Below are 11292 nucleotides of genomic sequence, written 5' to 3' on the forward strand. Positions count from 1 at the left end.
AAATTCTTAAAAACATAGTGTTATGGATACAGATTATTCTATAATAATGGATGCTCTAATTTGAAAAACTTTATAGCATAGAGATTATGAACCTGAGCTCCAGAGCCAGATACCCTTTTTAAAAAAAAATTGTTTTTACAGAGTGAGCACAAGCTGGGGAAAGGAGCAAAGAGGTGGGGGGAATCTTAAGCAGATCCCACACTTATCATGAAGCCCAACGTAAGGATTGATCCTACAGCCCTGGGATCATGACCTGAGCAGAAATCTAGCTGGTCACTCAACTGACTAAACCACTCAAGTGTTCCAATACCTGAGCTTTAATTACCACTTCACCATGACTGACATGTGAACTTGAATAAATTCTTTAACCTCTTACTCTCTGTTTCCAAATATGAAAACTAAAAGGAATACCTACCTAATATTGTTCTTCTAATTAGATGGTTTTATATATGTAGAGCAATTTATGTATGCAGCAATGCGTAGATATGATACATACAATATAAATAATAGATATCATTTTTTAGATTCCATATTGATAGCCATTTGGATTGTTTCCAACTTTATAGACGTGTGAATAACAATATGCTTAACAAATTTGAGTATAAATCTCTCAAAGAATATTACAGCCAAATGATTTGTAATTTGATATATACTGCAAAATCACCTTCCAGAATAGTTACAAAATTTACACTATTATCTGTCAGGTTGGGAGAGACTGCTTCATAAGCATTAACATGCCTCATAATTAAGTAGAATACATTTTATTGGCAGAAAAATTAAATATTTTCTTTATAATCTATAATTTTTTCATTTTTAAAATTTCCTTGTTTTATCTTTCCTTTTTGATTTCTTCTTTGAGACATAGTTTTAATAGTTTTAGTATTCTATAGATGATATTTAATTCATTTTGGGGGTGTTTTTTTGTTTATATTTGAATGTCTTGAGTGGAAATTATCTGCCTCATTTATGATTTTAGCTTGTGCAGACTTTTTAATATTGTTTTTCTGACTTACATGTTTTCCTGGCATATTTGTGATTACTAGCTTATCCTCTTATTTTAGTTTCATTGTGTCTTCTGTGTTAGACCATGTCTTGAAACTACCAGACATTTGGACTTTGTTTCATGTTTGATCTGTCTTCTAATACTGAAATTTAACTCATTCGCATTTATTACTTTAATTAAAATACTTGTTCTTGAATCTGTCATCTTTCTTGTCTTGATGTTAGGTGTTTACTGTTTATTCTTTTCCTCTTAATTTTGCTAAATATAACTAATGCCTTCCTTTCCCCCTTTCTTTTCTCTGTGGGAAATTACATCCATTAGTATAATGGTTATTATTAGTTACATCTGTTTTTATCTAATTTCAAAGTTCTTAAACCCTATCAGGTCTTCTGGTTCAAAATAATTTTTGACTAAAGCCTTTACCAGAATCTCTTTAGTTTCACGTTAAAATATGCATAAAAACTAAAACAATCCTTGCCAGAAAAAGGGATTCTAGACTATTAGAGAAATGTCCACTACCTGTAAGTATGATCTTCCTGCTATAGGTGTAACTCAGGAACCAGAATGATAGAGCAAAAGGTAGCTGGACAGTTATGTACCTCCCTCCATGTCTGACTAATACAAAAGCTCAGATCCTGAGCCACTGGGAATATTAGATATAGCTGTTCATAGAAAATGGAGGAAAACATGATACACACAGCAGAGTATGTTGCTCCTTTAGAAGAGAAAGAGCATATGAAAAAGAAATTAGCAAATACAATAAAAAAGCAACCTAGCCAACAGGACAGAGATACTGCAGGGGCTCAGACCAGCAGAAGTAAGTCTGTCACTCTTCCAGGCCCAAAGAGTTTGATTCCCAGTAATTGAAGGAGAAAATGTTGGAGAGATCATAGGTATGTGTAATTTTACATTGTTCTTGACAAATTTTTTACTGTGGGAATACAATAGTAGTCAATACTGACAGTTACTGGACCTCAAACTACTCTCAAGTACAAAAATGCCCTGGAAAACAAACAAACAAATAAAACCCCATAACACATTCCTAATTTATCAAGAAGGAAACAGCAGATGTTTTGATTATAATACATTTTAAGCAAATCAGCCTCTTAGCTAGAAATATGTTCACTTGAAAAAAAATATGTATGCTGGCTTCAAAGAGATGGAATCATAGAACAGATTAAAAGTGAGTAAGTTAGGAGTGTCTGGATGGCTCAGTCAATTAAGTGTCCTACTCTTGATTTCAGCTCAGGTCATGATCTCACAGTTTGTGAGATTGAGCCCTCTGTCAGGCTTTGTGCAGTCAGCTTGGGATTTTCTCTCTCCTCTCTCTGCCTCTCCTTTAACTGTTCTCTTTCTCTCTAAATAAATAAATAAACAAACATTAAGAAAAAAGTAAGTTATCAAGGACTAGAGCTCTGAATTTGAGGCTGCATATAAATTTACATAGTGCAAAAATTCTATTTGGAATGTTTATTAACCTGACATTTGCAATTGACATATCCTATACATCAGTGTGTGCCACTAAGACCAATCAGAGTTGTGTAAGATCATCAGACATTGTGCAATTGATCTTTGGGAAAACTGGAAGAGGGAACCACCTCTTCTGAAACCTGCCAGTATCTCTGACTGCATTCAGCAAGTATATATCTCATGCAGTTAATCCCTAGGGTTTTTCATTAATGAAAGTCAACTTCAAATCTTCCCATATTGGTTTCCTAAATATGAATCTTGTAAAGTGGACGATGGTGATTATGATGAAGATGGTAATAAAGCCCACCATTTAGTGAGACATATGTTTACCTAGTTTTGTGATGTTATTTATATTTATTGCAATTAAACCTTCCAACAATGCTGCTATTATCTCCATTTCATAGGTAAAGAAAATGCTCATGAGAAAGAATGTAATTCACAGTGACATAGTTATAAAGAAATATCATTGGGATTTAACACAGCTACTTGACTCCAAATACTGAGATTTCTATCTCTTAATGGTGCTGCGCATATCATATAGTCAGTTGATGCTGTTTGCTCTCTATAAGGTTTGGTTATATTCCCAGAGAGAACAGGGCTTGTTGACAAAAATGTGCCCCTCCAAGTCTCCAGGAAGACATTTTAACTAAATTACATCTCGTCTATTGCTATAATGAGGTAGGTCTTTCACAAAAATTCAGAGTTCCTTCCATTGTGTTTTCCTATACAAAGTATAATTGTATTTTGTTTCTGTTGCATTGAATCATAGCCTTTTTTTTTAATCCTTTAAGGAATACTGGAATGTTAATAATGATAAGCTGTTAGGAAAAATTAATTTTCCATCAATGAGATATTATTTGTATTTAAGTGCTAGGAATAAGCTCATTCACTAGAGTGTGAACCTGATATGCCATTTTTTTTCCCCATCTTCTTTCTGGTCTTCCCACTAGTATCAATGAAACTGCCCTGTATATTTATTTTTCTTTTTAATGAGACATGATTGGAACACATGAGTTGAAAATAAAACTATTTATAGTGAATTATTTGTATTTTGGTAGGAAAGTCGGAAAAATTGTTCTGTAATTCAAGAGAATATACCCACAAGTGGGACCCCAAAGTATGTGGACCCCAAAGAGGGATGACAAAAGGGGCAATTTGAAAGAAAAGAATAATCCCTATTTATATATTTGCCTTAAATTCTACCTCCTTCTAAGATTTTAACTCCATATGCTTTCTACCTGTTTCAAGATTAGTAGGGAAAAGGCAAGAATAAATATAGGTACAAACTTTCTTGTATCAAATTTAGCCGTTATAAACAATTTCATGATCCCTTCTGGTCTTTCTGGAAACACCTCTGGCAAAGACTTGCAGGATATTGCATCTTTTACTGTAATCATACTAGGGTCCAGGGCTTTAACTGTGTTGTGGTATCTTAAATTGATTAGTATCTTTGCACTGAGCCAAGCTAACCAAACTCTTAGGAGATTACAAAGTAAACTAGAATTCCATTATATTAATAGATATGTCAAAAGCACTGTAATATTTTACTGGATGACCAATACAATTTCTTTCCTGTGAGAAAACTACTTAATTAACTGGTACATAATAAAATGATTGTTTGTTAAGCATCATTTTAGCTAAGAGAGAGTTCGTTCAGTAACCTTGATGAGCAACATCCTAAAAGCCTGATACATCTATCTCTACTGTTAGGTGTACTTGATTCTTTTCCTGGGACTGTTATGAAAATGTTACCAAAAACTGGGTGGCTTAAAATAATAGGAATGCATTCTCTAACAGCTCTGAAGGACAGAAGTCTGAAATCAAGATGTTAGCAGGGCCACACTGTATCTGGAAGCTCCCTTCTTTGTCTCTTCCAACTTCTGAAAGCCAGAGGTATCAAGTGCCTTCCTTGGCTTGAGGCAACATCACTCCCATCTCTGCTTCTATAGTCACATCACCTTCTCCCATGTTTGTCTTCTCTTTGTCTTACAAGGACACTTGTTACTGGATTTAGGTCCTATCTGAATAATTCAAGATAATCTCTTTTCAAGATTCTTTTTGTTTTAAATTTTTTTTTGAATGTTTATTCTTGAGAGAGAGAGACAGAGGGCACAAGGAGGGGAGGGGCAGAAAGAGACGGAGACAGAATCTGAAGCAGGCTTCAGGCTCTGAGCTGTCAGCACAGAGCCCAGTGTGGGGCTTGGACTCACGAACTGTGATATCATGACCTGAGCCAAAGTCAGATGCTTAAGTGAGTGAGCCACCCAGATGCCCCTCATTTCAAGATCCTTAATTACATCTACAAAGATCTTTTATTCCAAACGAAGTCACACCCCCAGTTTCCAGGGGCATAAACATTAAAAACAACAACAACAACAACAGAATGCTTCACCAGTTTGTGTGTCATCATTGCCATGCCAGTCTTCTCTGTAGTGTTCCAATTTTAATGCATGTGCTGACAAAGTGAGCACCACTGCCATTTTTTGAGATCATCAGTCAGTCCACTACAGGCATCATATACTTGAGAACTAGAGTATCAAATGTCCATTTGTCCAGGTGCTGTCTCCCTCTGGAGTAGATAGTATGAAGAGTACATAGATCCTGGGCCCCTTATTTTTCTTTGACCTCTTCCTTTCTTGATTTTTAAGTAGAACCTCCCCCTTTCATTAACTCACTTGATATATTTTAGAAACTGACAGAGACATAGCATAAAAGAAAGTAAGTGGTATGAGATGAGTTTGTAGAGATGGAGACCACATAATGTAGCATCTTGAGGCAATAGGAAAAATGTGAAGTTTATTCAAAATAAAGTGGAATACTTATAACTAGTGAAATTTATCTATATTTTTACCCATGTTGAATTATGAGTGTCTTCATACATATCTCCATATATGTAAATGTCTAGGCTCAAGAACACTCTTTCGTGTATAGATGCAACACTGGAACTTTCAATACAGACAAGTTGAGAATAACTTCCATGGGGGCCAATGCAAATGAAAAGAAGATATGTTTATATTGCTGTTTCTATGTCTTAGAATTCAGTTTTTCCATTCCTCTTGTAAGGTGCTAACTGATGTTGGTTAAAGGATCAATATAGGGTTGGTTTTGCAAGACAGTGTGGACAGGACGCAGAAACTGTGTCAGGAATTCCAATTTTGCTACTGTCTTTCGACTTCTGAACCTCACGTATTCTGCATTCTGTGTTGAGCCCAGAAGGTACTACAACACCTTTCCCCTTCCTCCACCTAACTCCTACTCGCGTACACACATTTTTTTGTCATTTTTGTCAAACTATCATCTGTTCCTCCTTTGTCAGTTTTCTCCCAAACCCTACTGTTACCAGTACACAATCCATCTCCTTAGCTTAAGCAGCTTCTAGAATCCTATTGCATTCCCCCACCACTAGTCAGTGATAAATTAGAACAGTCCTACATCTATGCCAGCCCTTTATTTCTCTGCCTAAATACCTAAATATTCATGTTCTTGAACTTCTCATTCACTCACCACTTCACAAAATATACTGATTTCAGTGTTCATATATAATGTTAAGAGTTTATTTTATGTTACTGTTAAATGTTTGCACAGTTGTCTGGATGGAGCCTTCCATCTGTCCACACAAAGGAGCAGACATTCCACATTATGTCAATGGGTTGTTTCTAATGACATATGCACTCAGATGGAATGTGAAAATGAGACTGCAGAAAGTTTGACCCATATGTGCAAAGAGAAAGAACATTTATGTTAATGCTCATTATCTGACTATTAGAAACCTCTATCAATCAATCCACTGTAAGGTGTCAGTTTTACAGGAAGTGGAAGATATAGCCTCTGACATTTGGGAATTTACAGAATAAACAAATGCATATCACCAGAAATAAGAAACCATACAGAAGAAATTGGAGAGATCTGAGTGTCTGTTGAGGTCAGGATGCATAAATTATCCACTGCAAGAGGGATCTGAAGAGTTTTGAGATGGCATGGTACGTGTGTGATGATGGTTGGGGGGAGGGGCGGCGGAAACTTGGCTCCAACTCTAATAACTGTGTATCCCCGAGTTTCCTGTTTTTCAACTGTCAAATGGAGATGCTGATGTCATCTCTTTCCAGGACTGTTAGTAATATTAAATGAATTTGTATGTGCAACGTATATGGAATATGTTTGCTTATGTGTTAATTCTCTGCCATCTGCCCTCCCTCAGAAAGTAGACTTGGAGTCAGTGTTATAAATCCAGCATTACAACATACCTGTCTTGAAGATGACTATATCAAGGTGGCTATACAAGCCGTGGTGAAAAGAATGACAGATATCTAACAATTTAGGGAGATATCTGTGTGTCTAGGAATTTTACTGGTATAAAAAAAATTAACGACATACCTAGAACAACATACCTAAGTAATTATATTCAAAGTTAACTTTATGATGTCTTCAAAAATAAACTTTTTAGTAATATTTCAGTCTGTATTGTTTTTAGGGGATGGTGCCATCTAAGTGGCTCTTTCTTTTGTTAATGTTTCTTTAAAAAAATTGAACCAGTGATAATTTTGCATATGATGTTTATCAACTTAAACACAGATATCAGGAAAACTTATGGCATGCTGGTGACTAGACACTTTGTGATTAAATTTGTATCTTTTGTGGATATATGATCATGCAAAAATAGGATTTTTATGCATTTATTTTAGATTAATTAAGCTTGCTGATCACATAATACTGAAATCATAAGTTCATGATACCTGGGGCGTATTGCATATTAAGTTAAAGAATACAACATCCTGGAGAAGAAGGATTCAAGAGCATGTGGAGGGAATGAGAGGTATAAAAGAGCAATATATGAGTAAAGGCAAAAACAATAGGAGATTTTTTTTATGAGCTAACTAAAAGAAATAGAAATGTATTTGTATTGCATTTAGATTAAGGTGAAGGCATAGCTATGATATTACAATATTTCTCCTGCTTGCCAACCCGTGAGTAGCCTGTATTGAAATGTCAGAAAATTTTGTTGTTACAAAAATGAAATCCTACTCTATCATCTGTAAAGTATTCTCAGTTATTGTTACACGTCTGGAAACCAAATCCTGAAGGAGTGAAGCTAGAGCCTTTGTGACCAGCATGGCATCTGCCATATAACGCGAGCGCAGTGAGTTTGAGAGTCAGAAAGCATGAATCCAAATTTCTTCTCTGTCACTTAATTACTGCCACCTCAAGCAATCATTCATCCATTTTAAGCCTTATAGTCTTAAGCTTTAAAATCAGGATAATGTATTAAAATGGCATCTCAAAGCGTGAGGATCGAATAGTATCATAGTTCGGCGTTAAACCTTCGTTTATTCAAAACAAGTAACTTTTCTCCTCCCTGTATCTCATCTAACCTCCACAAGAATGAGCTCAGGCTAAAACACTTACATATATAGTAAGGATCCATTCTTACATAAATGGTCTGTATGGCACCTTCAGTGCGACATCAACCATGGAAATACTCCCGATACATCATACTGGAACATCAGCAATGTCACTGCCCATACTTGGTGTGAGGTTCACCTTGATGACTGCCTACTTGCATTGTGCTAAACTGTGCAGAGGTCTCATAATTTTGAATTTGTACAGTAGAGGAAATTATTTCATGCATTTTAGATTGACATAAAGGAATTTAGTATAATAAAAGCAGGGGATAATAAGTTTTACCTGGGAGTGGTTCAGAGGAGGGAATGATGGGGAGAACACTGTTTCAAATTCAAAATGCCTTGCATGTGTCTCATGATGTTATAAAAATAACTTTTCAAGAAGTCATGGCCCCAAATGCATCCCTTCCCTAAGAATCTGCCCTCTATGAATGATGATAGTATGTTATGCCCCTTAGTTATGTTGGGGTAGAAAATAGTTAATCACTGATTTTAAAAGCATCATTTTTTTTTTCATAAAAATAACTTTATCACTTATTCTGTTGTTTTCTATAGCATGGCTTCTCCATTCCTTGATTTTTATTTTGCATCAGTGATATTTTTTTTACACACTACCACAATTACCCACTCACAGGGATTCTATTCTAAGCTGCACCAGATCCGCAACAACTACAAAATTCTGTTTCAGACAGTCTTCTGGTATTTTTTCTTACTCTTCCAACTCACTGCCCACTTAGATGCTAATTTCATCAATACTTCAGACCATTAATTCTAAGACTTATGTCTTTTCTCCCCAGGTCTCCATATCTTTACTCAGGCCAGATTCCATATTTTAATATTAGATAAACTTGAGTGTACCTAGTTTGAAAAGAATAAATAAATTGAACGTTTATTTAGCCCTTTCTCTTTTCCCTTAAGAAGTTCGTGTTTGACAAACCTATGTTGCAACCACATAAAGCATCAGAACATTGCTGGAAAGTTGTTGTCTGCCCCTTAGAAATCCTATTTTGTGTCTGTACTGCATGGTGTTAGTGTTGTGCGTCATGACTTCTCTCTGGTTTCATTTGAGGTTCCCTCAAATATCTCTAGAGTTTTTTCATGATTGACGATAACTTCCTATTGTTTTTTTTTAATTCTCTTAGAACACATTTTCCTTTTTCTATTTTTTTTGGGGGGGGGTAGGATGCATAATTTCTTTGTTGTTGAAGCTCAGCAGCTTAAGTCGTATAAAATTGGTATTGGTGTTGAAGACTTTTGCATCAGATTTTTCTAACATATGAGATGCTCTATGATATGATTAAAGCCTTCCTCCATTAAAAAAAAATCCGTATCTAATCTATTCCAGTTTTGTTTGGTTTTCTATTTCATGAACCAATTATCCTTATATTGGATCCTTTTGGATATTTTCTATTTCTAATAGGCTGAATTCACGTACTTGAATACACGTGTAACTTTAATTTGCCTTCACTACTTTTAAGAGTTAATAAATAAATTGATTTTTAGGCCCATTTATTCTGTTTCTTAATATTTTAACATAAATTGGTATTATAATGATGCCATTTGCCTTAAAACATGTCCTTTTTTCTCAAATCTTCCTTTTCATCTATTTTCTTTCTTAACTATAGTTTGAGCTCTTGTTTTATGGAATTTAGATTCTTATTAGCTAGTTATAAAGCACAAAATGATCAAGAGGACTTACCTTCTGTTCTTTGTGTTATATTTTTTCTAGGATTATTCTTTGTTTTTTCTTCCTTCCAATATATCAGGATATCATGGTATAGTTCAAAGACAGGGAGAGAACTGGCCTCTGACCAGTGGAAAAAGAGTCACGATTAGTCATTCAATGAAGATATGTCAGAAAAGGGAGGATGGCAAAAAGCTACAGACTGAGTCTATTTTTTGTGTTATCACCGTTCTCGTGTGTCCAGGGCAACGGAGGGTTCATCAAGACAACCCAGTTGAAACAATACTCTCTCTTCTGAAAGACTTTTTAGAAATTTCTGTCTACGTGAAAGGTGATACTACTTTTCTGGGAGGATTGGTATAGATCATTTCTCCAATTCAGCATTTAACTGTTTGGCTTTCATTTGGTCTTGTCGGCAAGGGGCATTGTAAGAATTGTCAGAATTTTGTCATCTCTTAAGTAAAACTTCTGTGACATTACTCTTTGCTGCACATATTGTTATCCTTCTGGTCATCATCTCTAAAGTATATCACAGGAGGTTGTGCAACTTTTCTCTGTTGGTTGCTGATGTTGCTTTTTTTTTCTTTTTGTCCCTTTTCTCATAGACATCAGGGTAGACATGATCCAAGGAATTTTCTGTTTTCCAATTCAATGGTAAACCTGCCTAAATAATGTTGTTTATTTCTCCAATATAAATGAGTATCCGTATCCTCTGCCACTTTGTAGGTTGGCTGCCTCCATATGTTAAGAATTGCTTATTTACCTCTTTCCCCAGCCCTGACCCCTTTCCTCATCAAATCAGTCCCAGCAAGTTTTGAGTACAACGTGCTGAAAGATGGAATGTGCCCTGAAACTACCTTTCCTGACTTTATAGATTAATACAATTTCTAGCGTAGGCCCATGGGCATCTCAAGAATGTGAAAGCCTAGGAACCATTTAATGTAAAGATCCCTTTGAATAAAAGACTCCACCACTGCCTGACATTTTTAAATACTTTTCCCTAGATCTGCGTAGAGATTTCATGGACAGGAATGAAACAGGAGAGCATAATTTAAGGTTTTCTATTGTCTATAGTTTGGTTTGTACAGAAGATTGTATAGACAGAAGTTAGTTATCATACGACACCTTTACTTAATTTGGCTTAATGAACAAGTTTCGCTTTTCTCTAGAGGAAATCCTGGGCATGGCAGACAGTATGGAGGTATGGCTTGCATGATAAATGGAAATGCTAAGAGCTTCAGATACTATCTACGTTTATTGACAATACACAGTGACTTCATTAATAGATAAGCAGATTAGGTATGTATTATGATCTATCTGTAAATTGATAAACACTGAATCATATTCCAACCGCCGAACATCATAAATTCTTCGTGAAGGACCTCTTGTGACCGACCGTGGAAAATTCCTAAGTGGATACTTAGGGAACGGTTTTTGACTAGCTTGTGGAGTTTTTAGAGTAAAAAGATCACAATGATTACTATTAATACCTACAGCTTCTAATTTATTGAGCCCTTCACCTGGCATATAAAGACCATAGAGGTGTATGTTTGCTAAGATGTTAATGAAACCTTGTTCTTAAAATTATAAATAATATTATGAAAATATTGCATTGATCAAGACCTTTGAAAATATAAGAGAACCTTACAAGAAGTACCATATTAGAAATGTTATTTCTCTTGAAGTAATTATACCATATTTTTTTAGAGGTCTTTGATAATTTTTCTGATTCTTTT

The 11292-nt window shown here is 35.3% G+C and overlaps 1 pseudogene; it reads right to left on the reverse strand.

Annotated features, from left to right (window-relative positions):
• Window positions 1-4845: 4845 nt before the first annotated feature.
• LOC128773175 (U6 spliceosomal RNA) lies at window positions 4846-4944 on the reverse strand (annotated as a pseudogene).
• Window positions 4945-11292: the final 6348 nt, after the last annotated feature.

The sequence above is a fragment of the Panthera pardus genome, unplaced genomic scaffold, assembly GCF_024362965.1.
Source record: "Panthera pardus isolate Hobbes unplaced genomic scaffold, ASM2436296v1 HiC_scaffold_24, whole genome shotgun sequence".
NCBI classification, from domain to species: domain Eukaryota; kingdom Metazoa; phylum Chordata; class Mammalia; order Carnivora; family Felidae; genus Panthera; species Panthera pardus.